Source organism: Aethalodelphis obliquidens, unplaced genomic scaffold (assembly GCF_003676395.1).
Source record: "Aethalodelphis obliquidens isolate GAN/ISIS:26980383/991018 unplaced genomic scaffold, ASM367639v1 scaffold31, whole genome shotgun sequence".
NCBI classification, from domain to species: Eukaryota; Metazoa; Chordata; class Mammalia; order Artiodactyla; family Delphinidae; genus Aethalodelphis; species Aethalodelphis obliquidens.
Genome location: NW_020837975.1, coordinates 395338 through 423160, shown reverse-complemented (window position 1 = coordinate 423160; position 27823 = coordinate 395338). Strand labels below are relative to the sequence as shown.

Genomic DNA, 27823 nt, shown 5'->3' with positions numbered 1-27823 from the left:
TATTGCAACAGAAAGAATAAAATATCTAGGAATAAACCTACCTAAGGAGACAAAAGACCTGTATGCAGAAAATTATAAGACACTGATGAAAGAAATTAAAGATGATACAAATAGATGGAGAGATACACCATGTTCTTGGATTGGAAGAATCAACATTGTGAAAATGACTCTACTACCCAAAGCAATCTATAGATTCAATGCAATCCCTATCAAACTACCACTGGCATTTTTCACAGAACTAGAACAAAAAATTTTGCAATTTGTATGGAAACACAAAAGACCCCGAATAGCCAAAGCAATCTTGAGAACGAAAGAAGTAACTGGAGGAATCAGGCTCCCTGACTTCAGACTATACTACAAAGCTACAGTTATCAAGACGGTATGGTACTGGCACAAAAACAGAAAGATAGATCAATGGAACAGGATAGAAAGCCCAGAGATAAACCCATGCACATATGGACACCTTATCTTTGATAAAGGTGGCAGGAATGTACAGTGGAGAAAGGACAGCCTCTTCAATAAGTGGTGCTGGGAAAACTGGACAGATACATGTAAAAGTATGAGATTAGATCACTCCCTAACACCATACACAAAAATAAGCTCAAAATGGATTAAAGACCTAAATGTAAGGCCAGAAACTATCAAACTCTTAGAGGAAAACATAGGCAGAACACTCTATGACATATATCACAGCAAGATCCTTTCTGACCCACCTCCTAGAGTAATGGAAATATAAAACAAAAATAAACAAATGGGACCTAATGAAACTTCAAAGCTTTTGCACAGCAAAGGAAACCATAAACAAGACCAAAAGACAACCCTCAGAATGGGAGAAAATATTTGCAAATGAAGCAACCGACAAAGGATTAATCTCCAAAATTTACAAGCAGCTCATGCAGCTCAATAACAAGAAAACAAACAACCCAATCCAAAAATGGGCAGAAGACCTAAATAGACATTTCTCCAAAGAAGATATACAGACTGCCAACAAACACATGAAAGAATGCTCAACATCATTAATCATTAGAGAAATGCAAATCAAAACTACAATGAGATATCATCTCACACCAGTCAGAATGGCCATCATCAAAAAATCTAGAAACAATAAATGCTGGAGAGGGTGTGGAGAAAAGGGAACCCTCTTGCACTGCTGGTGGGAATGTGAATTGGTTCAGCCACTATGGAGAACAGTATGGAGGTTCCTTAGAAAACTACAAATAGAACTACCATATGACCCAGCAATCCCACTACTGGGCATATACCCTGAGAAAACCAAAATTCAAAAAGAGTCATGTACCAAAATGTTCATTGCAGCTCTATTTACAATAGCCCGGAGATGGAAACAACCTAAGTGTCCATCATCGGATGAATGGATAAAGAAGATGTGGCACATATATACAATGGAATATTACTCAGCCATAAAAAGAAATGAAATTGAGCTATTTGTAATGAGGTGGATAGACCTAGAGTCTGTCATACAGAGTGAAGTAAGTCAGAAAGAAAAAGACAAATACCGTATGCTAACACATATATATGGAATTTAAGAAAAGAAATGTCATGAAGAACTTAGGGGTAAAGCAGGAATAAAGACGGAGACCTCCTAGAGAACGGACTTGAGGTTATGGGGAGGGGGAAGGGTGAGCTGTGACAGGGCGAGAGAGAGTCATGGGCATATACACACTAACAAACATAGTAAGGTAGATAGCTAGTGGGAAGCAGCCGCATGGCACAGGGATATTGGCTCGGTGCTTTGTGACAGCCTGGAGGGGTGGGATAGGGAGGGTGGGAGGGAGGGAGACGCAAGAGGGAAGACATATGGAACATATGTTTATGTATGACTGATTCACTTTGTTATAAAGCAGAAACTAACACACCATTGTAAAGCAATTATACCCCAATAAAGATGTTAAAAAAATAAAAAAAAATTAAAAAAATAAAATAAAATAAAATACTCATGTCTCAACAGATAGAGAATTATACAAATAGCAGACTCATATTTCCTCTTCACTAACCTGTCTCCACATAGCAATTTTATATTTTTAAAATAAATTTATTTATTTATTGGCTGCGTTGGGTCTTCATTACTGTGTGCAGGCTTTCTCTAGTTGCGGCGCGTGGGGACTACTTTTCGTTGCAGTGCAGAGGCTTCTCACTGTGGTGGCTTCTCTTGTTGCAGATCATGGGCTCAAGGCTCATGGGCTTCAGTAGTTGTAGCATGCAGGCTCAGTAGTTGTGGATCCCAGGCTCCAGAGCGCAGCTCAGTAGTTGTGGCACATGGTCTTAGTTGTGCCGCAGCATGTGGGATCTTCCCGGAACAGGGCTCGAACCCATGTCCCCTGCATTGGTAGGTGGATTCCTAACCACTGTGCCACCAGGGAAGTCCAGAGAATTCATTCAGCTTTGCTTGACACTTTACACTAAATAAGTTCCAGGGACTACAAATACTAAGTATAAATTTGAATATAGAAGCCAAAAAGAATTGCTGTATTATATACTGAATTTGAATAGGCAATCAAAATGTAAATTGGTAACAATCATATTGTTTTCTATTGGAAACTTCCATTTTTCTGTGGAAATTTTTGCATTTTATACACTGAGATAAACACAAGTACATGGTTTGCTCACCTGTGCAAGCAGTGAGTAGAACCCTGCCAGCATCTCCTTTGATGCTGGAAAGCACTTTGGCGTAGGGAGTATCCAAGATTGGGTGGAGCTCAGAGGGGAAAGGTCAATGGTGTCAATCTCTACATTTGTGAAACAAATCCTAATAATTATTTGCTCTCATAGTCTATTTTATTTGTAGATACAGAACTATCACATGCTACAATTTTATAGTTAATTGCAAAACTCAGCTGTAATATATGAAATAAATATCTCATCCTTTTGTTATTCTATATCTGAGCAACAGATGTACATCATACAGTTTATGCTTTACAGCATATTTTCATCTATTTATTGTGAGTTGAATCAACCTGTGTTTTCAAAGTGATGGATTATGAATGTGGTCACCCTTGGACCACCAAATTGTTAGAGTGTTAACAGGACAGATTGGGCAGTTTGGGCAATCAATTCTTAACTTTTGCTTTTGAGGTGGGAGAATGTCGTAATTCTATTTATTTTAAAATGTGATAGCCCTGAGATAGTTGGCTTGGAGACTTAAAAGAAGGAGATGTTTTCTATTCTTTATAATCCTCTGAGTAACAGGCAGTACTATTCTGAAGTTGTCAGTACCCAGTTGAGTATAATTCTCAAATTTTAATGAGTAAAATTGATATAACTTCTTTAATGTTTTGTAGAGCAGCTTATAATTGAGATTTTTATGTTTCTTAGGGGTAAAAAAGGTGACTTGCTTGTAACTATAACCTCAATATTTAGCATATAGTAGTTATTCCATACTTACTGTAAAGTAAGTCTACAGACTTTTCATGTGCCTACTTAGTGCTTTATGTTTATTACTTATCTTCCTAAAGACTCTATAAGGTAGGCTATATTTTTATTATTTTTGTTTTACTTTTTCTTGTTGTTTTCTCTAAACTTTAAGCACATTTCCCTGTTTGCCCAGTTATTCATGACAAAGTCAGTAATGTAAAGTCTATCATATTCCAAATCTTAGGCAGCTTCTTTTGAGCTACATTGGGTCAAATAGATACTGCTCCTGGAAAAAGATGATGGATGTTAAGGATGAAGGAGGTGATGAATGAAGTCAGGAAGCCAGAGACTGGTTTGAAATTCTGTCCCACAACTTTCCATTATACAGACATGGGAGATGACTTTAAAAAATAAGAAGAAGAATCCTGCTGTTCTTCCTGGACAACATTCTTCACTCTCCTGCCTGATCCCACCAGTTTGCTGATGACACCAAAACATCTTGCTTCGAATTCTCTCCTGAGTTTCAAAAGACTCAGTGCCCATCCACCTTTTACCAAGAATTTCCATGACAAATAATCCCAAATCCTGGCTGCCTCATGAGACCCGTCAAAGGTGGTCTCTGGCCTAGATCATACCAGAGTTTGCTGCAGCCCTTGAGTGCACAGATCTGGACTTGAGCCTTTGTCTGGTGGCATCAGTCTCCTGGTTTGTTTCCAAACTTGTTCTCCAAACTTTCCCTTGCTTGCTTTCCACTATCATCATATTATACAGTTACTAACTCAGGAGAGGATTCTATGCCCTTTCACTGCACTGTCTTTCTAAAGCACTTGTATTCTACTTTAAAACACTTAGAAACTCCCCTGTCTACATGATCAGTTTCAAATTCCTAAGAAAGGTACTTTCACAATCTGCTTTCAAACTACTTACCAAGCTCAGGCCCTGTTCCTCCTAAGCTTACCCACCCCCATACCAGCAAAGATTAATGCCTCTCACACCGTTCTTTTTTAAAAAAAAAATACATGTCCCTTTGCATTTATGGTTCTTTTTGTCATGTGGCCTCTTTTCTGTCACCCAGAATCAGAACCACACATTACTTTCTTTTTCTGCTATGCTTCCTGCATACCCTTGGACCTCCATCTATAAACCCACAGTACCTTTTTATAACACCAAAACACTTTTTATAATTATTTCTATATGAAAAATTTTTCATAATTTTTTATACTCCCTGTGTCTATAGACATGTCATTTAATCTGTGTCAGTTTTCTCATTCTTAAAATGGCAATGACATTACTGCCTACTTTATAGGTATGTAAAATTGAAGATATGATACATGCAAAACAAAATGTCCAGCACACAGTGAGTGCTCAATAAATATTCTGAGTAATATTCATGTGCTTATCCCTATTAGAAATATTATTACTCCACAAAACTATGAATTCCTTGAAGAAAAGATAATATTTATCTTTGTAACTACAAGAAATCTCATCATTATTGGCACATAATATGTGCTCAATACATTTTTACAAATTAGTTATTATTCCTTAACGCTTCAATGGCACTAATTTTTAATCCTGTTTCTCTTTTCAGAAAGTATGGATTGTACAAATACCAATGTAAATTGGATGATGTAATCACTGTTAAGTAGTTATTTAAAGCATGTTGCAAACGACTGCATACAGCATATACCTGTGAAGCAGCACCATTCAACTGTTCTACCTTTAGTTGGAAATCTTAGTGGTCACTCTTCTACCAAACTAATTTTGCAAGTATTTACTAATATCAACCAACTCAGTTACAAGCCTGAATGTTGTTTGGGGCACCACTTTATAAAAAAGATGTTAATTTAAGTGAAAGGATTAAATGGCTTAATGTTACTATTAGCAGTTTTAAACCCAAGCCCCTATCATGGTCGTGGTTTATTTAATCCGTTCTATTAATGACCACCCTACCCAGTTACCAGTATGGAGGTCAGTAGAGTGGTCTAATTGCGATTATACAGAAAAACACTGAGTGGTATTGAACACATGGAAAGAGGTGTTCCTCCTTGTTTGGCTTCTTTCCCATGTGCCTGATTTTTCTGGGTACCATGTTTCTAGGCTACAATAAACAAGCCTCTAACTGCTTTGCCTAGTCCTCTGTGGGCCTCCATCCCGCTTATCGCCTATTCTCAGCACAGCACATCTAGTGATCCCTTTGAATCATATGTCATGTCTTGGCACTCTTCTGTTTAAAAATCCCCAATGACTCCTAGCTTACCGGGAGCTCTAGCCACACTGGCTTTTCTCATGTTCACAAACAGGGCAGGCATACACCCACCACAAAACCTTTGCCTTTGCTCTCTCCACTTCCCTAAAGCTCTTCCCCCAGACCTCTCCATTCACCCCCGTAAGTCTTAGCTCACAAGTAACTTCACAAGACTTTTCCTGAATTGACCCTGTTTAAAAATTGAGATCACTACCACCTTCTCCAGCATTTTCTGGTTCTTTTTCTTATATTTTTTCATATAACACATATCATCACATATTCTTAATATAGCAATATCATCACATATTTAATATTTAATACAGCACTTCATCAAATATTATTTTTTTACTTTTTTATTTTTTGCCCATCACTCCCCAACACCAAAATTTTAGCTCACTTCAGGCAAGGATTTTTGTCAATTTAGTTCACTCCTGAATTCCTATACTGATACATTACAGCCTCTCAATAAATACTGAATAAATGATTTAATTGATTAGTAAAAAAAGAAATGCAAGGATAATTAAGCTTAACTATTATGTTCCAAGTTTTAACATGTATTTCTGTACAACCATTACTTATAATAAATGATGTATAATTAACATATCTTTATCTACTTAGAATTAATAAATTAATAAACTAATAAATTCTAAATTGAATAAAATCTAAATTAACATAAATAATATTAAAGAGAATATGAGATAATATTTACACAACCTTAGTTTTTGACTTTTTTTTAAATTATTTTTTTATTATTTTTTTTTTTTGGTACGTGGGCCTCTCACTGTTGTGACCTCTCCCGTTGCAGAGCACAGGCTCCGGACGCGCAGGCTCAGCGGCCATGGCTCACGGGCCCAGTCGCTCCACGGCACGTGGGATCTTCCCGGACCGGGGCACGAACCCGTGTCCCCTGCATCGGCAGGTGGACTCTCAATCACTGCGCCACCAGGGAAGCCCAGTTTTTGACATTTTAATACAACCCAAGTCCTAGATTTTATGATAAAAGATGTTTATCTGACTAGACATATTTATCTATATAACAATAAAATAAAAGATGTCATAAATAAAATCTGAAGACCATTGTTAGACTTCAAAAATTATAATGTTCATTAAGGATTAAAATTCATAATAAAAAAGAAATATATAAAATTTTTATCAAATATAATATGATTGTTAAAAAAATTGTACCTACTTAAAGTGGACAATTTGATATTTTGGCATATGTATACATCTGTGAAACAATCACTGCACTCAAAATAATTAATATCTCCATCACTCCAAAAGTTTCCTTATGGCTCTTTGTAAAAAATCTCTTCCTCCCACCGATCCCCATGGCCCACTTACTGTCCCCAGAATGACACTATAAATTAGATCTCATTAAAGAAATAAGCTGATTTGAGGAGAATTGACCATGTTGAGCCTTCCAACCCATGACATGGTTTATCTCTCCATTTATTTAGATTTTCCTTAATTTCTCTCACCAGCTTTATAAATTTCAGTGTAAAGGTCTTTTACATCTTTTACAAGAGTATCTCTATTTCATATTTTGATGGTATTATAAAGGATATGTTTTTGTATTTTTAATTTCTAATTATTCATTGTGAGTACATAAAATATAATTTATTTTATATGTATTCTATATCTTACAGAATTCCTCAGTTTGTTCATTAATGGCTTCTACTAACTTTTTAGTAAATTCCATTAGATTCCTTACATAGACAAATACGTCATCTGTGAACAAAAGCATTTTATCTAATTTGGATGTCTTTTTTTTTTTCCTTGTCCTGTTTCATTAGCCAGAACTTCCAATATTGTGTTAGGTAGTAGCGATGTGAGTAGGCTTGCCTTTTCCCTGATTTGAGGCAGAATAATTCAGTCTTTCATCATTAATATGATATTAGTTGTAGGTTTTACATAGATCTTTTTTATCAGGTTAAGAAAGTTTGCTTCTATTCTTATTTTGCTGAGGCTTATTTTATTTTTTGGTCAGACAAATATCGCATGCTCTTCAAATTTCTGAAAGACTTTGTGGAGGACTAGTAATATTTCTTTTGTAAACACTTGGTTAATTTCATCAATGAAGTCATCCAAGAATGAATTTTTCTTTGTGAAAAGAAAAATTATTATCTATATCATCTTGAATGAATTTTGGCAGCTTTTGTCTTTCAAAGAATTTATCCACTTTATCTAGGTTGTTGAATTTATTGCCATAAAGTTGGTCATAATATTTCCTTATTATGTTTAATATCTGTAAGATCTATACTGATATGACCTCTCTTGATTCTGATATTAGTAACTCATGTTCTCTTTTTTTCTGTTCCTTTTTTTCTAATTCTTATTTATCTCAGGTGTTTATTTTAGACAGTTTCTGTTGCCATCTTTTCAAGTTCATTTATCTTTTTTCTGCAGGATCTAATCTGTTATGATCCTATCCAGTGTAGTTTTCGTTTCACGCATTGTGATTTTCATCTCTAGAAATTCAAGTTAGGCCTCCCCACTAGGTCTACTTAACTGTTTCATTAAATGGGATACAGTTTTAATAACTATTTTAAAACCTTTGACAGCTAATTCTAACATTTGTAACAGTTCTGGATCAGTTTCAATTCATTGATTTTTCTCCTGATTATTGATCATATCTTATTGCTTCTTTGCTTGCCTGGTAATTTTAGATTGTTGCTAGACATTGTGAATTTTTATGTTTTTATTACTATATATTGTTGAACTTTATTCTGGAATGTGGTTGTTGCTTATAAACAGATTGATCCTACTGTGTCTTGCCTTTAAGATTTGTCAGACAACTACATAGAGCTGTTTAATCCAGGGCTAGTCATTCCCCACACTGATGAAAGACCCTCTCAGCACCTGACCCAGCATCCTCATGATTAGAAGCTTTCCAGCGTAGTTGATCAGTCTCCACTCCTGATCCCCTGTGAGCAACATCAACAGCTTCTTCTAGTCTTTTCTGGTGTTGCTTTTTTCTTGGCCCTGGGTAGTTTCCTCTCACACAGGCAATGAAAAGGACTCTGTTGAATGTTCAAAATGGATCCTCTTTAGATTTGCAGAGTTGTCTAATTTTGCAGCTCTTCATTACTCTTTCCTGGAAACTCTGTCTAACCACCTTGGTCTCCGTGGACCCTCAACAATGTCTCTGCAACTCAGGAAATTTTCTGGGCTCTGCCTGAATTTTTCTTCCCTATGTCATGGCTTGGAGACTTTCTCAAGGCAGTAAATCATAGGGCTTACCTCATTTGTTTCCCATCACTCAAAGATGATGATCCTGAGTTGCCTTCATTCCACAACTTTGAAAATGTTGGAGTTTTAAAAAATTATTTCCCACTTTTTTGTTTTTGTCAGACAGGAGGGTAAGTTTGCTCCCAGTTATCCCATCATGCTTTGAAACAGAAGTTATTACAAATAGAGTCTTAATATTTACAAATAACCTGATAGAAAAGTGAATAGGGTATTCAGAAAGGAGATCCAGATGACTAATAAGAAGATATTTACCGTGAGATACAATTTTTTACCCATATAGACAGCAAATTAAAAAATGATGACTTACTATCGTTAGCAAAGTTATGGGGAATAAACACTTTAATATCCTGTTAGCAGAACTGTGAATTAATACAAACCATTTTGGAAAGTCTGGCAATAAAAAATAAATCCACATCATTTGACACAATAATCCTTTTCAGAGAATCTAACTTCAACATAAAGGCCATGTAATAAAATAATTATCATAGTTGTAGTCACAAAGCAGCAGACTGCTTTTAAACTTCCATAAATAGAAAGGTCAAATGTATCAGTAAATTATACATATATACATAGCATATTCCATATTCTATGGAAAAATAATTAGCTACTAAAAAGAGTGAGTTCTGTCTCATTGACCATGAGGATTGACCATGATATATTGTTCAGTTAAAAGAGAAGCTCTCCAAGCAACATGAATACTATAATCCTTTTTTAATAGAAAAAATAAAAGAACAGTGGAAAAAGTGAAAATAAACACCATCCTATTTTTTAACCTTCAGGAGGGTGTGCTGGAGAGATGTCATGAAAAGTTTATTAACTTTTTCATTACTTATCTTTGTATCATATTACTTTTTGTACTAAGCAAATATTGCTTTCAAAATTAAAAAAAATTAAGAATAATTTGAAAATCCCAAGAATGTTGCCAATCAGTGTCCAATATAATTTGCTAAAATATTTACACACATATTGAAAGAAAATCAATAAGGAAGTCCACTTTAATATGTATGTAATGAAACTTGGGAAGTTTATGGAATATACTGTTGTATAGAATTGCAAGAGAAGTTACTTAGTAGATAAATGATATAAGAACACTTGCAGATGGGTACAATTTAACGTTTGTTATGAAAATAAGGCACTAGAAATGGCAGGAACATTTAGAAGAACCTCAACATATCCTCTAACTTTGACCTGTGTTGCTCACTGACCAAGTATATTACCATGTAATTTGAAGTGAGACTACTGATTTGAACTAATGAACTGATATCTTATGTTTTCCTTATTTATACATCTCTTCTAAATGAATTGAATTTAAAACGTTTGTCTTAAGTATTTCTTTTCTTTAAAATTTTTTGGCCTTTTTAGTTTTCTTTTATATTAAAAATTATCTGATTTTAAGATGGGTAATGTCCCTCCTCACACTCCCTGAATATTTTGGCTTATGTTGATATTTTATTAATTTTTGCTTTTATGGAGTGATTTACATGAGTCTTCTATTTCATCACAAGCATTTCACTTTTCTCTTTCCAGTTGCATTTCTACAAAACCTTCTTTTAAAAGTCAGTATTTTTGTTTTATTGTTCTTCCATAGACCTTCATTTCATACCAATGATATTATGATCACTAAGTCTAAATATGCTCTAGCTGTAGACTTTTTAGGATTATATCTTTTCCAGGTATTCAGTCAAAGCTGGCTTCAGACTTGACTGCTGGTTAAATGTACCATACAATAAAAGCAGCTCAACACTGATTCATGGTTCTGAATCTTCCTTAATTCATCAAATCAGGGTTTTTCTATAACACATTTTCACCCAAGGCCTTAACTTTTCAAGGATAAATAGTCAATAGCAAGTTTTTCATATTTCATAATTTAGTATTGTCCTGAGAGTCTTTACTACTTTAGAAAAATGTAGGATAAAATGTATTCATGTACATTTAACACTTGAAGATTTCTCTTTTAACTAAAATTCTTCAAAGAAATAAAATAAGGTGGATATAATAGACTTGCCTGATGATTTCAAATAGATAATATGTCAGAATTGGAGATCCTGTAATCTGCATGGGAAAAACAATAGCTAACATTTAATATGTGCTCCCTGTGTGTGAGGCATTATCTTAAGCAACTTACATATGTTTATTTATTTAATCATCCAACCAGCCATACTGTTTTGTTTATTACTATTGATAATTTCATTTTATCAATAAGAGAATTCATGGCCTAGAATGCTTACATTAAGCCACACAGATAATAAGCACCAATGCCTGAATCTGACCCAGGGAATGGGACCACACATTCACAATAATAATTGCTACATAACGTAGTGTCTCCAGAGTTCTATACAGATAATTTTATTTTTTGCTCACAGTTTTAAAACTAAACTCTTCATAAAATTGGCATGTCCCCTAAATTTTTTTTATCATGAAATTAAACAACCTAAATCCTACCATTGTACAGTAACGTCACAATCATGTGTTATATCTCCTTTAAGCTCTTGATGTATTGTATTATTTTTTTGAAGTAGGAAATTATTTTTATTCCAAGTCAAATACATAAAAACAGATTTTCTCACACTACTCTTAGAATTGTAAAAGGGGAGAGAAAGGCACTAAACTGATATTTCACCCCGTTATCTTCTGAAACAGTCAGAGCCGGGCCCCATGTGAAAGTATGGGATCTTACAGCTCCTGCAGACAGAGGGTAGGTCTTTTCTTCTTATCTCATACATAAGCCAGTGGTTTTCAAACTTTGGAAAGGTGTGACTATTTGGTGGTTATTCTTTTTTAGATTTTAAGCCAGTGAACATGGCTGGAAATAATTTGAAATGAGGAAATTAGACAAAAGACTACCTTTCAGAAGGGAGACATTAATGAAAGATCATGTTGTAGTCATGATTTTACAAATAGAAGTTATGCCCAAACTAGCCAGTTCATAAGAATTGGAATAAAAAGATCTTATGAGCTAGATGGTTTACATGAATAATTTTGACATAACAGTTTTATCTATTCACACTGTGAACTTAGATCTCATCAAGCTTTGTAAGTCAATTTCCAACATACCGACAATGACTATGCTATCATTTTTTGCCCATTTTGTTATAATGTGAGCTACTCAACCCCATTTCTCTGTGCCCTGAGTCACACTTCTGTTGTTCTTGCTAACCCTTTCCTGACTACTTTAGATGTCTTCTGTATGTTTTAAAATTTCTGCACAATAACATATTTCATATGAATATCAGGCTGCTCTATGTTCTGCTTTTCCCTTTACCTGGTCCTTTGCCCTCAGTTTTTGTTCTCTTTCTAATGTACACATAACAGACACACATGCATGTAAATGTGGTTACCTAGAGGCTCACTACCTAGAGTAGTTTGAGTTTTCTTCGGATCTCCAGAAGTGGTGTCAGGTTTTCTGTTACTCCACTTATGGATAAGAAAATAGGTAGTAGACAGAGGAAAGTTGATTTTTGTAATGTCACACAGACAGAATCCAAACTAGAGCTCAGAATGTCTGTCTTTAGGCCTAGAAAGCTGCCTATCTGATGTCTACATTTATCTAATCATTTGCTTCACTAGTCTCAGTTCCTTAGTCAGATAGCTACCAGTAACACACTTTACACACATGTCAAAAACTCAACTTCATCACCACCACCAACAGCAACAGCAATAATACCAGTTTAGCAACAAGGGCAGAATGATATTCTTTGACTGCCTTTTCTGTTTTCAAAAAGAACACATGGATTTGGAAGGGCATCCCCCATACAGCCTATAATAATGTATGTAGACTAAGGGACTTGGAGCTCTGATTCAGAAATCTATGCTCGTTTGATTCCAGCATGCTTAATTTCTGAGTAGGTCTAGGCTGACAGGATCTCAGACAAGAGGAAAATAAAAAAGGAGTAAGTTAACTGGGATAAAGATGAGAAATATGAGGCATTTAAAATGTTTTCTACTACTAAATTCCTACTTGTGATTTGCCTCACATTCATTACTTAACCTGTGAGTCTATAAATAGGGGTAATAGAGCTTCCACCCTCATCACTCACTGGGGAGCCATGAATAGGACCAGGCAGCCCAGAAAGAGGAGGTTTTAGCAGCCTCCTACCTCTGATGAGCAAAGACATACTTATCTAGCACCAGAATTTGTTAAGCTTGCATGAGCTGTTTCAATTTGATAAAAATGGTCTTTATATCATAGCATCATGCCATATCCTGGTTGCCTTTATAAATAAACTTTACTTTTTACAGCAGTCTTAGGTTCACAACAAAAGTGAGAGGAAGGTACACAGATTTCCCATACACCTTCTGCCCCCCACCCCCCAAGCATAGCCTCCCCCATTGTCACCATCCCCCACCAGATGTTACAATTAATGAACCTACATTGAAGCATCATTATCACCCAAAGTCTATAGTTTATATTAGGGCTCACTCTTGGTGGGGGATGTTTTCTAAGAGTTTTGACAAAGTCATAGTGACATGTATTCCTACAGAGTCCCCCTAAAATCCATATGTTGAAATCCTAACCTCCAATGTGATGGTATTAGGAGGTAGGAGCCTTTGATGTGATTAAATCTTGAGGGTGGAGCCCTCATAAAATGAAATTTGAGCCCTTATTTGAGACATCAGAGATCCCTCACCCCTTCTGCCACCTGAGGACACAGAGAAAAAGAAGTTTATCTATGAACCAAGAAGTAGGCCCTCACCAGACATTGAATATGACAGCTCCTTGATCTTGGACTTAACTTATAGAACTGTGAGAAATAAATTTCTGTTGTTTATAGGCCACTCAGTATTCTGTGATAGCAGCCTCAATGACTAAGACATGTATCCACCATTATTGTATCATGCAGAACAGTTTCACTGACCTAAAAATCCTCTATGCCCCACCTATTCATTCCTCCCTCCCCACTGCCCTTGGCTACCATTGATTCTTTTACTGGCTCCATAGTTTTGCCTTTTTCAGAATGTCATATAATTGGAATCATATACTATCTATTTAGATTGGTTTGTCTCACTTAGTAATATATATTTAAGTTCACTCCATGTCTATTCATGGCTTGATAGCTCACAGTTTTTAATCGCTGAATAATATTCGACTGTCAGGATATACCAGTTTATTTACCCATTCACCCACTGAAGGACTTCTTTGTTGCCTCCAAATTTTGGTAATTATGAATACAGCTCCTCTAAACATTCGTACTAATTTTCAACCTCTTTGGGTAAATACCAAGGAGCATGATTGCTGGATTGTACGATGAGTATATTTAGTTTTGTAAGGTACTACCGAACTGTCTTCTGAAGTGGCCGTACCATATTTTGCATTCCCACCAACAATAAATAAGAGTTTCTGCTGCTTCATAGCCTTGCTATCATTTGGTGTTGTCAGTGTTTTGAATTTTTGCCTTTCTAATCGGTGTGTGGTCATATCTCATTATTTTAACTTCCATTTGCTTAATGGCACAGGTTGTTGATCACCTTTTCATATGCTTCTTTGCAACCTGTATATCTTCTTTTGTGTAGTGTCTTTCATATATTTTGTCCATTTTTTAATCAAGTTGTTCATTTTCCACAAGTTGGATTGCAACTACCTATTCATTTTCCAGATGTGAAAATAAGGCCAGGAATGGCTTGTGCAAAGGGACAAAAACTAGTTAAAAGCAGAAGTTGAATTCTGCCCTCATTCAACCTTTCTTGTCTCACGTCTGGACTGCTATGAAAGATCTTACCATGATCAGGTTTTAGTAGAACAGCTAAGTAGCATACCCCTGACTCAGATCCCTCGTCCACATACCTGAGTGTCTCTCCAAAGCCGATGCTTGGTGAGGTCATTCTGTGAGTGCTCACTGTCTTGAGAACACAAGCCCTGCATCCCAATCTGTGTTCCATCCACACACTGTTTACTGTCCACCTCAGATGTGATGCTTTAGGAAAACTGGATTATTAGCTCTTCCCTAACCCTATCAATTTTCTGTCATGGCTTCATCACTTTATACATGGAAATCTTCCTGGATTGTTCTTTTTCACCTCAAACTAACAAATTTCTACCTCTTCATTTTTGATCCCTAGGTACCTTCATGTAAAGGTATTTATTTTCCTTTTTATGATTGTCTTTGTCTTTTGCCTTTTTAAATTTTTTATTAAACAGGGTGCTTTCCTTTTTAAGAAGAGAGACAAGAAGGAAACTCACATTCACTGCCTTTCCCATCTCAGTGACGACACCACGATTAAATCCTTTGCACAGTCAGAAATCTAAGCATCACCCTTGAGTCCATGCTTACTCTCCTCCTCTCTCACTGTGGCAGCACAGACGACAGCATTGGTATGTGCACTGCTCAACACTGTCCCAACCCTGTCCCATTTCCAGTCTAGTTCCATTTTAATCTATTTTCCTTATTATGTCCCTAATATTCCCTTTAAGATATAAAACTGGTTATTTCACTGTCCAGATAAATACTACCTAGGCCTTCTATTATGTTTAGAATAAAGCCAAGAAGAACCACTATGATTCAGCCCCTGCCTGCTTATCTGACCTCATATCACTCTCTCTGCTGTTCACTAAAGTCATGATATATATGCACTGACATTATCTCTGTCCCTTAAAAAGGCTCAACTCATTCCTGGCTCATTGCCTTATGTTCCAGCTCCTAGAAGACCAGGGCTCCAGGCTCCTTCTCATTCAGATCTCAGTCCTTTGTTACCTCTTCAGAGAGACTGTGGCTGACGTCCCCTCTAAACCTGCTTCCCCAGGCCCTCAGTGCTGTTGCCCTGATTCCTTTCTTCATAACATATTACTGTCTGAAATGAGCTTGTTTATTCCTTTCTTTGCTTTTTTTTTTTTATCTCTTCCCACACATTAGTATCTAAGCTCAATGAGGGCTATCTTGTTCACTGTATTCTTAGAACCTGGAACAAATATATAACAAATAAGCATATTTGATTATTTAATCTATATAATGTTAACATATTTAATAATAATCTATTTCTTCACCGAGAAAGGCAGTAAGAGAGTGCCAAATGCTCCCTTCCTGGCCCTGGCCATGTTATGTTTGTACAGTTTCAGTAGAAACAATCACCTTCTGTCCCCAGAACTGAGTGCTATGAGCTTTGCTGGTACTCTGGATCTTTAGAACAAAGTAAAAAGCCCATTTTCAGGCAAAGGACAGGAGCATTGTAGATAGTATCCAGATGTTGCCTGACCCTGCATTTCATAGGTACTAAAGGAAAACTGAAGTTCCTTTGGCTGATCTCTGCTCTTGAGAGCCTACAATTTCTCTCATTGGGATAAAAACAAATCAAAGGATAACCTTCATTACAGAGAACAGACTTAATGCTAATGGATCCTAGAACATTGTTCTTATAGAACAATTAAATGTTTACCTTCTCCCAACCAGCGTTTGCAGAATAAATGTTTTAAATGAGTGGTGAAGGGGGCTGGGGAAAGATTATGACCTGAATGCCAATTCTTGATACTACTGGGTTGGCCAAAAGTTCATTTGGGTTTTTCCCTGAGATGTTACGGAAAAACCCAAATGAACTTTTTGGCCAACCCAATGCTTCTTCCATGTCTTTGATGAAAGGACTTGACAGACACAAGCATCTTGGTAGGGTCTTAAACTATCTGATGTTGGACATGATTCCAAGAAAGCAGGCATTACTTTTAACCTTTGAGATGCAGCGTTAGGGAGGGTGGATATCCAAGCCCTGAAAGGAGCCTTAGAAAAGGACCATCAATGCCCTGATGGCTGAGAGCATCTGGTGGCTTCCTGCAGTGAATCCCTTCAGCAACATGCAGAATTGGATTGACTCTGACTACTCGCTGTGTATGTTCATTTTGTGGAGGAAGGAGAGAGGAACTGCCTGATGCAGTTGACTCTAGTGCCATTGAGGATAGCTATACAGATGTCCTGTGGGATTGAGTCCTGGGGGAAGCCTGAGAACAGAGAGATGTCCCATTACCCCTTCAGAGGGTCAGCCCAGCCTGCCACCCCCTGCATGCCCACCAGAGCAATCCAAGTCTTCCTTGCTTAGAGGTTTGCCCCTGACAAAGAGGCTCGAGCACAAGAACTTTTTGAATGCTGAAAAAAATCCACCTTGCAGATAGGCAAACACCATTTACCATCCATTTGAAAGACCTTACCAAATTGAGAAAGGGAAACCCAGCTGAATAATCCAACAGGCGGTTCCCATTGAGGCAAGAACAATGAAGCAAGGAAAGGAATAAAGGACAGCACCCAGGTCTTCAAACTCTAAATCTGTGTTCTTTCACTTTGCAATTCTGATTTATTTCACGAGGCTACTTAGAAACTTTCACATCCTATTTTGACATATTTTTTTCAAATACTTCTTTTACTGTATTGCACTCATATACCACAACAAGCCTATTTCTTCAGTTACTGACCATGGAACTAAAGTTTTTTATCAACTGTCTCTTCTTTTCCTTTCTTAAGTATTCAGTAGCTGGAATTTTCACTCAGCATCCTTCACCGTAGCTGGATACTCTCATTCTAGCTCACTTTTTCTCATCTTCTGTGCCAGATTCACCTTTCCCATCTGGCAAACAATTCTGCTCTCCTCTAATACACTGTTTGAAAAAGTAGCACTTTAATTATCTTTAAGGACTACTCTATTCTAATATGATTAAATATTCAGGAATAATATTATGCAATGAGTTTTTGTGATTATAGTGGAGATAGCTAGAAGCTGCAAGCCCAATAAAAGTATAACATTTTTTCAAAAGGCAGGCAAAGCATATTTTATACTCTTTTCAAATAACTTTTAAAAAGTTATCATGACTGAGTGGGTTGTTGTTTCCTGACTAAAAGATAACTCAGAAGAAATCACCACAGCATTTTCATTTGGGAGAAAACAAAGGAGAACTTCTAGGAGAGATTTTCTCATGAGATATTTACATAGCTCTCCTCAGTTAATCCTTTTTTTTACTTTAGAGTTCAACTTTTTTTAATAAAACAAAATTTTAAAGTAGCAGCCACAAAATCCTACTGAATGGGAGAAATATTTGCAAATGATATGACAAATAAGGGGTTAATATCCAAAATATTTAAACTACTCATACAAATTTACATCAAGAAAACAAACAACCAGATGAAATAATGGGCAGAAGAACTGAATAGACATGTTTCCAAAGAAGACATACAGAGGGTCAACAGGCACATGAAAACATAATCAACATCATTCATCTTCAGGGAAATGCAAATCAAAACCACCAAGAGATATCACCTCACACCTGTCAGAATGGCTATCATCAGAAAGAACACAAATAACAAATGTTGGTGATGATGTGGAGAAAAGGGAACCCTTGTACACTGTTGGTGGGAATGTAAATTGGGGCAGCCACTGTGGAAAAAACAGTATGGAGGTTTCTCAAAAAACTAAAATTAGAGCTACCATATGATCTAACAATTCCATTCCTGGGCACATATCCAAAAGTAACAAAAACACTAGTTGAAAATATACATGCAACGTGGGTGGACTTGGACAGTATTACGTTTAGTGAAATAAGTCAGACAGATAAAGACAAATACTGTATGATATTACTTATATGTAGAATATAAAAATAAAACAAACTAGTAAATATAACAAAAGAGTAGCAGCCACTAAAACGTTAGCATAACATTGGCAATAAACAATTTTCTAAACCAACAGAAGGAATCAAAGTTGAATTGGGTGAACAGTGACTCAGAGGGTTTTAAGAAGGCCTCTGTCCTTGCCCAGGTATGTTGCTGAAAGTTGCTTGCTCTAACATTTCCTGAACAAGTATAGGGATGCAGTATCTACACTCACTTATGCTCCACTGGTTCAGGCCTTTTCTGTACTGTGTCCTCAGCACTTACCTCAGTGCCTGGCACTACTTGCTGCTCAAAAATACATTGAATAGTCCTCTCCACCCCATCTCCCGTCTGCTTCTGTGCCTCGTCCCCTTCTCTCAGTTTCTTTCTTCCTGATCACTTCCCCAGACACCGACACCCAGTTACTCCAGTTTCCCCGATTTCAGCTTTGGTCTTCAGCCCCATTCACCCGAGGATTTGCCTGAAGGCCACCCCCAACTCTGCACCTGCCCCCTTAGGGCCACTAAGGACCATGACTAAGACAGGGCCCACCCCCATGGCCCCACCGCTCAGGGCGGAGGAAGAAGACGAGGAGGACTATGAGCCTGTCCCAGAGCCCCCCAGCCCCACCCAGGAGCGCTGGCAGAAGCCTACTCCTCAGCATGGCCCCCCCACTCACAGGACTACGCCTTCACCTTCTTTGACCCCAACGACCCTGCCTTTCAAGAGATTCTGTATGACCCGCAGACCACCATCGCTGAGTTGTTCACCATTGTGCACCAGTGGGTGCCCCAAGTCCAGTACAAGATCGATGTCATTGGCAATGAGATTCTGCGACGAGGCTGCCACGTGATGGGCTGACCTAACATGACACTGCTCCATTATACTTGCAAGGCTGGGGCCCACAGAGTCGAGTTCCCCGCAACGGCTGTGCGCCTCTTGCAGCAGCTGCTGGCGCTGGGCGCAGACGTGATCCTGCGCAGCTGCTGGACCAACATGAACATGCTTCACTACTCAGCCTATTTCGACGTGCCCGGTCTGGTGCACATGCTACTGAAGGGTGTACGGCCCCGAGTGGTGAACTCCAAGTGCAGTGACTTCAGCCACGGCTCAGCCCTGCACATCGCTGCAGGGCTTGGTGCGGCCAAATAATTTGCTGGAACATGGCGCCAACCCGGCACTTCGGAACAGAAAGGGACTCGTGCCAGCGGAGGTTGTCCCAGAGGAGTTGTCCCATGAACATATCCCTGGACAAGGCCGAGGGGCGCTGGTGGCCAAGGAGCTGTGGATGCTACTGGAGGAGGCTGTGCCGCTCTCCTGCGCCCTCCCTAGGGTCACGCTACCTAACTATGACAACGTCCCAGGCAATGCTATGCTCAGCACACTGGGCCTGCACCTGGGAGACTGCATGCTACTGGATGGCCAGAAGACCCACAGCTACAGTTCTGCAAGACCTCAGAGTTTGCCAATGGCTTGTGGGTGGGCATGCAGCTTGATGAACCTGAGGGCAAGAAAGATGGGGGTGTCAGGTACTTCATCTGCCCTCCCAAGCAGGGTCGCTTTGCCTCTTTGTCCAAGATCTCCAAGGCAGTGGGCGCACCTTCCTGATCTATCACCTCCACACCTCGGACTCCCTGGATGGACTTCTCCCGAGTCACTGGCAAAGATCGCAGGGAACGCAAAGGTAAGAAGAGGCCCCGTCAGCCCTGACTCTGGGTGGCCTGCAGCAGCGTGAGGGAGCCAAGGCTGATGTTGGAGACCAAGTCCTCATCAGAGGCCAGAAGCAAGGGATTGTGCACTTCTGCAGGAAGCCAGACTTGGTCCCAGTTTACTGGTATGGCATCCAGCTAGACCATCAGCAAGCACGATGGCTCTGTCTTCAGTGTTTGGTACTTCACCTGCTCCCCTCGGCATGGAGTCTTTGTACCAGCATCTGGAATTCAGAGGATTGGTGGATTCACTAACCCCTCTGGGGACAGTGTTGGAGCCAAAAGTGAATCAAGTGACAATGATGCAGACCAAAACACCTTCACAACAGTCTGGACCCCAAAGGACATCACATCAGAGAGCTCCATCTCTAGGTTGCTCTTCTGCTGCTGGTTTCCCTGGATGTTGAGGGCGGAGATGCAGTCTTAGAGGCTCTGGACATTCCACAGAGACACAGAGCCCCCTCTAGCATCTCCTGACACAAGGAGCCCCCCAGTCACTTGAGATAGCGTTTCCCAGTAACGTATCCAGAAGAGAGACCCCATTAGCCAGCCCTCGCTCACTAAGGCCCCATTATTAACAGATTCCCCCGTGATAACCCCCCAAATATAGACCCTATGTTACCCAGAAAAAGATTCCCTGAGTGTAGTACCTTTAGGCTAGTCCCAACCCCTCAGATCAGACCCCCCAAAAACAGATTTCCACATCACCCCAAATGACGGTAACTTTCTCTACATAATGCTCTACAGCAGAACATTCCTGAGTCACTGGCTCAGAACCCTTCCTTATTAACAAAGATTCCCCCTACGCCCCCATCAAGTCCCCTTGAAAGAAACACCTCTAAAGCAACAGAGTAACAGACTCACATTTAACATCAGTCCCCTCAAGATATTTTGACCCCCATGGTCACCCCCAAACGCTTACACTGCGATCAGAGACTCCCTCCATTAAAAACAAACCCTGCTCTTACCCCTCAAGAAGAGACCTACATCAACCAGCCCACTGTCCCCTCCAAGTTACAGGCCCCAAAAGAGTCCTGGAAGTGCTAATTACAGGGCCACCAAGTCTTCCTGTCCTCTGCACTCTCAAGAAACCCCCAGTACCTTGTATGAAGCCCACCCCATTCAGCCCACAGCACCTGTGCTGGCCAGGCTCCCAGAAAATTCTCTATTTTTTAAGTAATTATTTCCCCCTTTGGGGAACCCCAAAATTTGAAGGCCCCATTCTGGGACTCTGAGGATCCCAAACTCCAGAGTACATGTCCCAGACTTTCCTGGGTCCTCAAGTCCCACAACCCCTAGGAGGCTCCAAAATCCTAACTCCCAGGACCCCCAAATCATGGAAACACCACATCCCCCAGGAATCCCAAATTTAAAAAATCCAAGCCTCTGGGAAACCCCAGTCATGGAGGTCCTTGTGCCTGGGATGGAGGAGACTGTGGTCCAGATATGCATCCCGGGCTCCCGGGGCACCTCAAGCCCTATTCGTAGGCACTAGGGGACAACAAACAGGAATTCTCATCTCTGGAAACCAGAGGACTTCAATGCCCTGAGTCCATGGATCTTTAGACACCAAAATTCCAAGAGCCTACATCTCTAATACATGAGGGGCACCAAGGCCTTGAGGGGATCCCAAATCCTGAACCCCCCATTTCAGTGTACATTCTGGTCACAGTTCCAAAACACCAAACCTAAGTTACTGGCACTGAAGGACTTCACAGCACCCTGGCCAGACTAAGAGCCTGATGGAGATCCTGAAGACCTAGGGGGTCAAGGGCAGACCCTGAAACCAAGGACAGCTCACGAATGTCCCTTCACTGCATGTCTCCAAACTCAGCATGACCCCTACTCTCTTCAATAAAGATGTTTCTGTCGCAAAAAAATAAATAAATAAAAAAAATGCATTTAATAAATAAATGGATGATTTATTTTAAGAAAACTTCTTTAGGCACTTTTAAAACTCCAACTGGTTAGATGCTTTACTATCTTGAATATATAAATTTTTCATGTCCAGGGAAGGACTGGAATTGCAAGATTATTGATAAAAATCACCCATGTAGTCCATGTTCTATCAACCTTATTCATATGCAGAATTTGCACTCTCCTTTAAACATATCCTTATCATGATGATTTCTTTGTTAAGAATTTGGGCCCCTTAGGTCAATGTATCAGTACCAATAACTATCATCAGTTCTGTGTTAACCAAGAGTTCATTTTTCATACTTGTAAATTAAGGTATATATTATATGCCAAAGTATTAAATTACAGTAAGTCCCCTACATATGAACCAGTTCCACTCTGAGAGTGTAAGTCCAATTTGTTTATAAGTCCAATAAATTTAACCTAGGTACCCAGCTAACACAGTCAGCTTATAGTACTGTACTGTGACAGGTTTATAATACCTTTCACACAAATAATACATAAACAAACAAACATAAAATAAAACATTTTCAATCTTACAGTATAGTACCTTGAAAAGTTCAGTAGATAGTACAATAGCTGGCATACAGGGGCTGGTATCCAATGAACAGGCAAGAAGAGTTACTGAATGGAAGAGGGAGAGGAGATGGGAGATGGTAGAACTGAAGGATCATCGGCAATAGGAGATGGAGGGCAAGCTGCAATTTCACTCATGGCTGATGTTCATGGCACAGGTTCTGGTTCCTTGCTGGATTCAATTCTATCTGCCCTCTTGAAAAAATGATAGCAGTAGCTATCACTGGGTAGTAGCTCTTTTTTCCTCCTCATAGATGACACTGTAGCACTGGATTGCGTTCTGAATGGCTGCTGCAAATTTCATGTATCATTCTATGTTCAGGTCCTGTGCCTCAAAAACTAACAGTGCCTCCTCAAATAAAGAAAATCCCCTTGCCACTTCCCGTGTTGTGAATCTCTTCAGTTCTTTGGTTACTTCTTCTACCTGTTGTCTCTCTTCATCCTTTCTGTCGACCTCCAATTCCATCAGGTCTTCATTAGTAACCTCCTCATGTTGCACAGCAAGGAGTTCAGTGAAGTCATCCTCTTGCAGATCTAGCTCCAGCTTCTCACTGAGGGTCATTGAATTGCTGAAGACCTCTTTGGAATCCTTATCCACCTTCTCAAATCCACGATAATTATGAACAAACTGTGGTCAAATATTCTTCCAAACCCCATTCATGTTGATGACTGTAACCTCACACCAAGCAAAGTCAATGTTTTTTTATGGCCTTGTAGATGTTATAGTCCTTCCAAAATAGTTGCAAGGTTGTTCCTGATTCATCACTCATCTTTACTGCCTGACAAAAAGTGTGATGTAAATAATATTTCTTGAAAGTCGCTCTAACTCCCTGGTCCATAGTTGGATGAGCGATGTAATATTAGGTGGCAGATGCACTACTTTGACGTTGGAATGAAAGTCGTCCGTGAGTGGAGGGCGGGGTGGGGGTGGGGAGCCGGAGAACTGTCAAGCAGCAAAAGGATGTTGAATGGGACATCATTCTCCAAGCAATATTTCTCTACCTCCAGGATAAATTGGTGGAAAAACCAGTCCTGGAAAATGGCCTGTGTAACCCAGGCTTTGGGGTTACTCTTCCACACAACAGGAAGAGAGCCATTGGGTATGTTTTTAAGGGCTCTTGGGTTCTCTGAATGGTAAACTAAAAGATGCTTCAGCTTCATATCGCCAGAAGCATTGCCACCAAACAACAGAGTTAGCCTATTCTTTGCTGCTTTGTAGCCTGGCATCAACTTTTCTTCCTTAACAGGTGTAACTTTCGTCTGGCATCCTCTTCCAGTACAGTCATGTGTCATCCTACATCAATGTATGCACCTACATCAATAATTTCTCAAAGCATTTCAGGAAATTCTTGGGCATCTACCATATATGCACATGCTGCCTGCCTTGCCACTTACTTTTACATTGCGAAGGTTGGTTCTAGCCTTGAACCAATGAAACCAGCCATGACTGGCATTAAAAGATGCACCTCTGATTCTTTGCCATGTTTCTTCTTTAAGTCTTCATAAAGGCTTTCAGACTTCTCTTGAATCATCATTAAGCTGAGCATGATTGGACACTGATCCTGATCCTGCATCCACACACTGAGAAATTTCTCCATCTCCTTCAGCATTTTTCCACACTTCTTCAATATTATTGTCGACATCATTGGCACAGCAGATTTCACATGTTCCATGATGTTGTTCTTGTTCTTTATAATTATGCTGATGGTTGAATGATTCATGTAATGAGAAGAAGCGACACTTACTTTTCACCTCACTCCACTCTCTCAATTATTTTAACTTTTGTTTCCATCATTATCACTTGGTGCTTCTTAGCAGTACCAGCTACATCACTGCTGTTTTTACGCTTGCTTCCAGACATTCTGGCCTTGAAATAAAGATACTGTACTACTGAACTCTGTACAGTACTGTACAGTAAAGTACACAAAAGCACAACCACTTGTAGAGGATGCATACACGTGACAATGTACGCCAGACACATGGCCTAACTTACGTGATCGGACATGCGAACGTACATTCGAATCTTTGAAGGTTCACAACTTGAATGCTCGTATGTAGGGGACTTACTGTATTGCCTATTTCAACTTAAAATGCAGATAGAGCTCCTATATCATGTGCACAGTAAGTTGTCAAGAAAATTTAGTCACTTTGACTCTACCTAAACAAATGGAACTTGGTATTTTTAGAATAACAACTGAAGTCTCTCATTTAGTTTTATATAAATATTTATCTAACACCCTAAATCTAACCTGAGGTCGTGGCTGACTTTATAAGCTAGGATTGGCAAAGGCATAAGACTAAACACTTGAGTCTTTCATGCTCATTCTAAAGGTCTTAGTTCCTAGACCTCATATATCAGTGACTAATGTTTACTAAGGTAAAATAGAAGAAGATAGAATATACACCCTCCCAATAATCCTGCAGAATATCTACATAAAATCTATATAGTTGCTATCTTATTCTTTGGTGATTTTTACATATTGTGCAGTATGACTTTAATAATGGTTAAAGAAGAGAAAACAGTTTGGAGTAACAAATCACCATCACTAGTAGTTCAAGTCCACAACATTTTAACTTTGTGATATTCAATCCCCTTTGATAAATATGCTTTATAAAGCCTTTATACAGACCTTATGCAGAGTGATACATTGAGCAGATTTTTAGTAAATATTAATTAACTGTTCTCTGACCACATTTTCTTAATGAATTTTTCTGGTCCTTACCCTGGGCTGGTTAAAACTCACCTTGTGTTTGCTAAGAGCTGTTATCTAATAGCCTAAGATGTTTTGCTAAATAATAGTGTGTCTAGCACAGCAGTAGTTGTTTTCTGAAATAGCTTCCTACCCTTTCCAACTCGCTACAGATTTGATATTGGCACAAGACCCATTACCTCCCATACTTTCTTGTTTATTAAGCTGGTCAAAGTGTCCTAACCTAACTATTTGTAGGGGCTGAGGAAGTCCCAGGTCTTTTTGTCCAGGTCATGAATTTCATGGAAATTGTTTCATAGGGACAGTTTGCATCACCCTGAGAAAAAGGAACATATAACAGTGCTGTGAATATCTTTTTTTTTTTTTTTTTTTTTTTTTGCGGTACGCAGGCCTCCCACTGCTGTGGCCTCTCCCATTGCAGAGCACAGGCCCCGGACGCGCAGGCCCAGTGGCCATGGCTCACGGGCCCAGCCGCTCTGCGGCACGTGGGATCCTCCTGGACCGGGACACGAACCCGGGTCCCCTGCATTGGCAGGCAGACTCTCAACCACCGCACAACCAGGGAAGCCCAGTGCTGTGAATATCTTTGTTGTTATTTCAAGATAGCAAATTTTAAAAACTGATTTTGGTAGCAAAAAAGACAATTTTTGGACATCACAGGAAATATAAAATTAAAATTTCAATTAATTCTTAAAAGGTCTTTGATGTGCATGTATTATTTAAGCATTGATAAACTCCTATCAGATTCACTGTTAATTATTTAAATCCTTCTATCTGAAGCCAAACCTGCAGATCAAACCAATCAGCAATTCTAACATAAATTTATAATTCAACTTGCAATGTAAGGAGTAAATTAGTGTGTGTATGTCTTATTCACTGCAAGTATACCCCAAAGTAGTAAAGCATTCTTTATTATTTGAAGTGCAGAATCCCAATAATTTCAAATCCTATCTAAAATAATATTAAAATTCATGTGTAAGTATAACTTATTTTTTTGACAAGAACGTTGTCTTCATACTATGGATTGGCCTTATTATAAAAACTTTGGAATAATCCAGTTTTGCATACAAATTAAACATGTATATTAAGTTGTCTTTTATTATTTATTTATTTTAAATGACTGGAATTTAATTTTTTCACATATATTCACCCTGAATTGTTATAACTTTACCTGTCTTTGTCCCTTATGAAAGTTTTCACAAGCTTATGTGATTATTTCTCTATCTGCATCTCTTTATCCCTCAAGGGTCTTTTAACATTAAAGTGGTAAATAAAATAATAATAAAATAGTATCAGAAAAATATAGATGATTATTATTACTACTTCTGAACTTATATTTTTACTTCTCAGTGAATATCTGTTTTAGTAAATTAAGCATAAAAATTATAAATGCTATAAAACTATAACTACCCATTCATATGCATAATTATTTTATGACTCCAAAATCTTAGAACTCAGTAGTACTCAAGTCAACTAATATATAGTATATATTTATTTTCAAGTTTTATTTTATATTGAAGTATAGTTGATTCACAATGTTGTGTTCATTTCAGGTATACAGAAATGTGATTCAGTTATACATACATGTATATCTGTCTTTTTCAGGTTCTTTTCCTGTTTAGGTTATTACAGAATATTGAATAGAGTTCCCTATGCTATACAGCAGGTCCTTGTTGATTATCAATTTTATGTATAGTAGTGTGTATATGTTAACCCCAAACTCCTAATTTATCCCTCCCCCACCACCTTTCCCCTTTGGTAACCATAAGTTTGTGTTCTGTGTCTGTGAGTCTCATCTGTTTCATAAATAATTCATCTGTGCCATTTTTTTAGATTCCACATATAAGGGATATCATATGATATTTGTCTTTCTCTGTCTGACTTAGTTCACTTAGTATGATAATCTCTAGGTCCATCCATGTTGCTGCAAATGACATTATTTCATTCTTTTTATGGCTGGGTAATATTCCACTGTATATATGTACCACATCATTTTTATCCATTCATCTGCCGACAGACATTTAGGTTGCTTCCATGTCTTGGCTATTGTAACAAGTGCTGCAATGAACATCAGGGTGCATGTATCTTTTCAAAGTATGGTTTTCTCCAGATATATACTCAGGAGTGGAATTGCTGGATCATATGGTAGCTCTAGTTTTAGTTTTTTAAGGAACCACCATACTGTTCTCCATAGTGGATGTACCAATTTATATTACCACCAACAGTGTAGGAGGATTCCCTTTTTTCCACACCCTCTCCAGCAGTTCTTGTTTGTAGAGTTGAAAAAAAAAATTAATGGTGTATAATTGCTTTACAATGTTGTGTTAGTTTCTTCTGTACAATGAAGTGAATCAGCTATATGTATATCTATATCCCCTCCCTCTTGGACCTCCCTCCCACCACCCCCATCCCACCCATCTATGTCGTCACAGAGCACAGAGCTCCCTGTGCTATACAGCAGGTTCCCACTAGCTATCTATTTTACACATT

General features: G+C 38.5%; 1 protein-coding gene and 1 pseudogene across 4 annotated transcripts in view; both read left to right on the top strand.

The window, feature by feature from the left end:
- Positions 1-27823, top strand: part of KHDRBS2 (KH RNA binding domain containing, signal transduction associated 2) — a 713761-nt gene that overhangs the window by 362501 nt on the left and 323437 nt on the right. The window lies entirely within an intron of this gene.
- On the top strand, positions 18953-20562 carry LOC113630938 (CAP-Gly domain-containing linker protein 3-like; annotated as a pseudogene).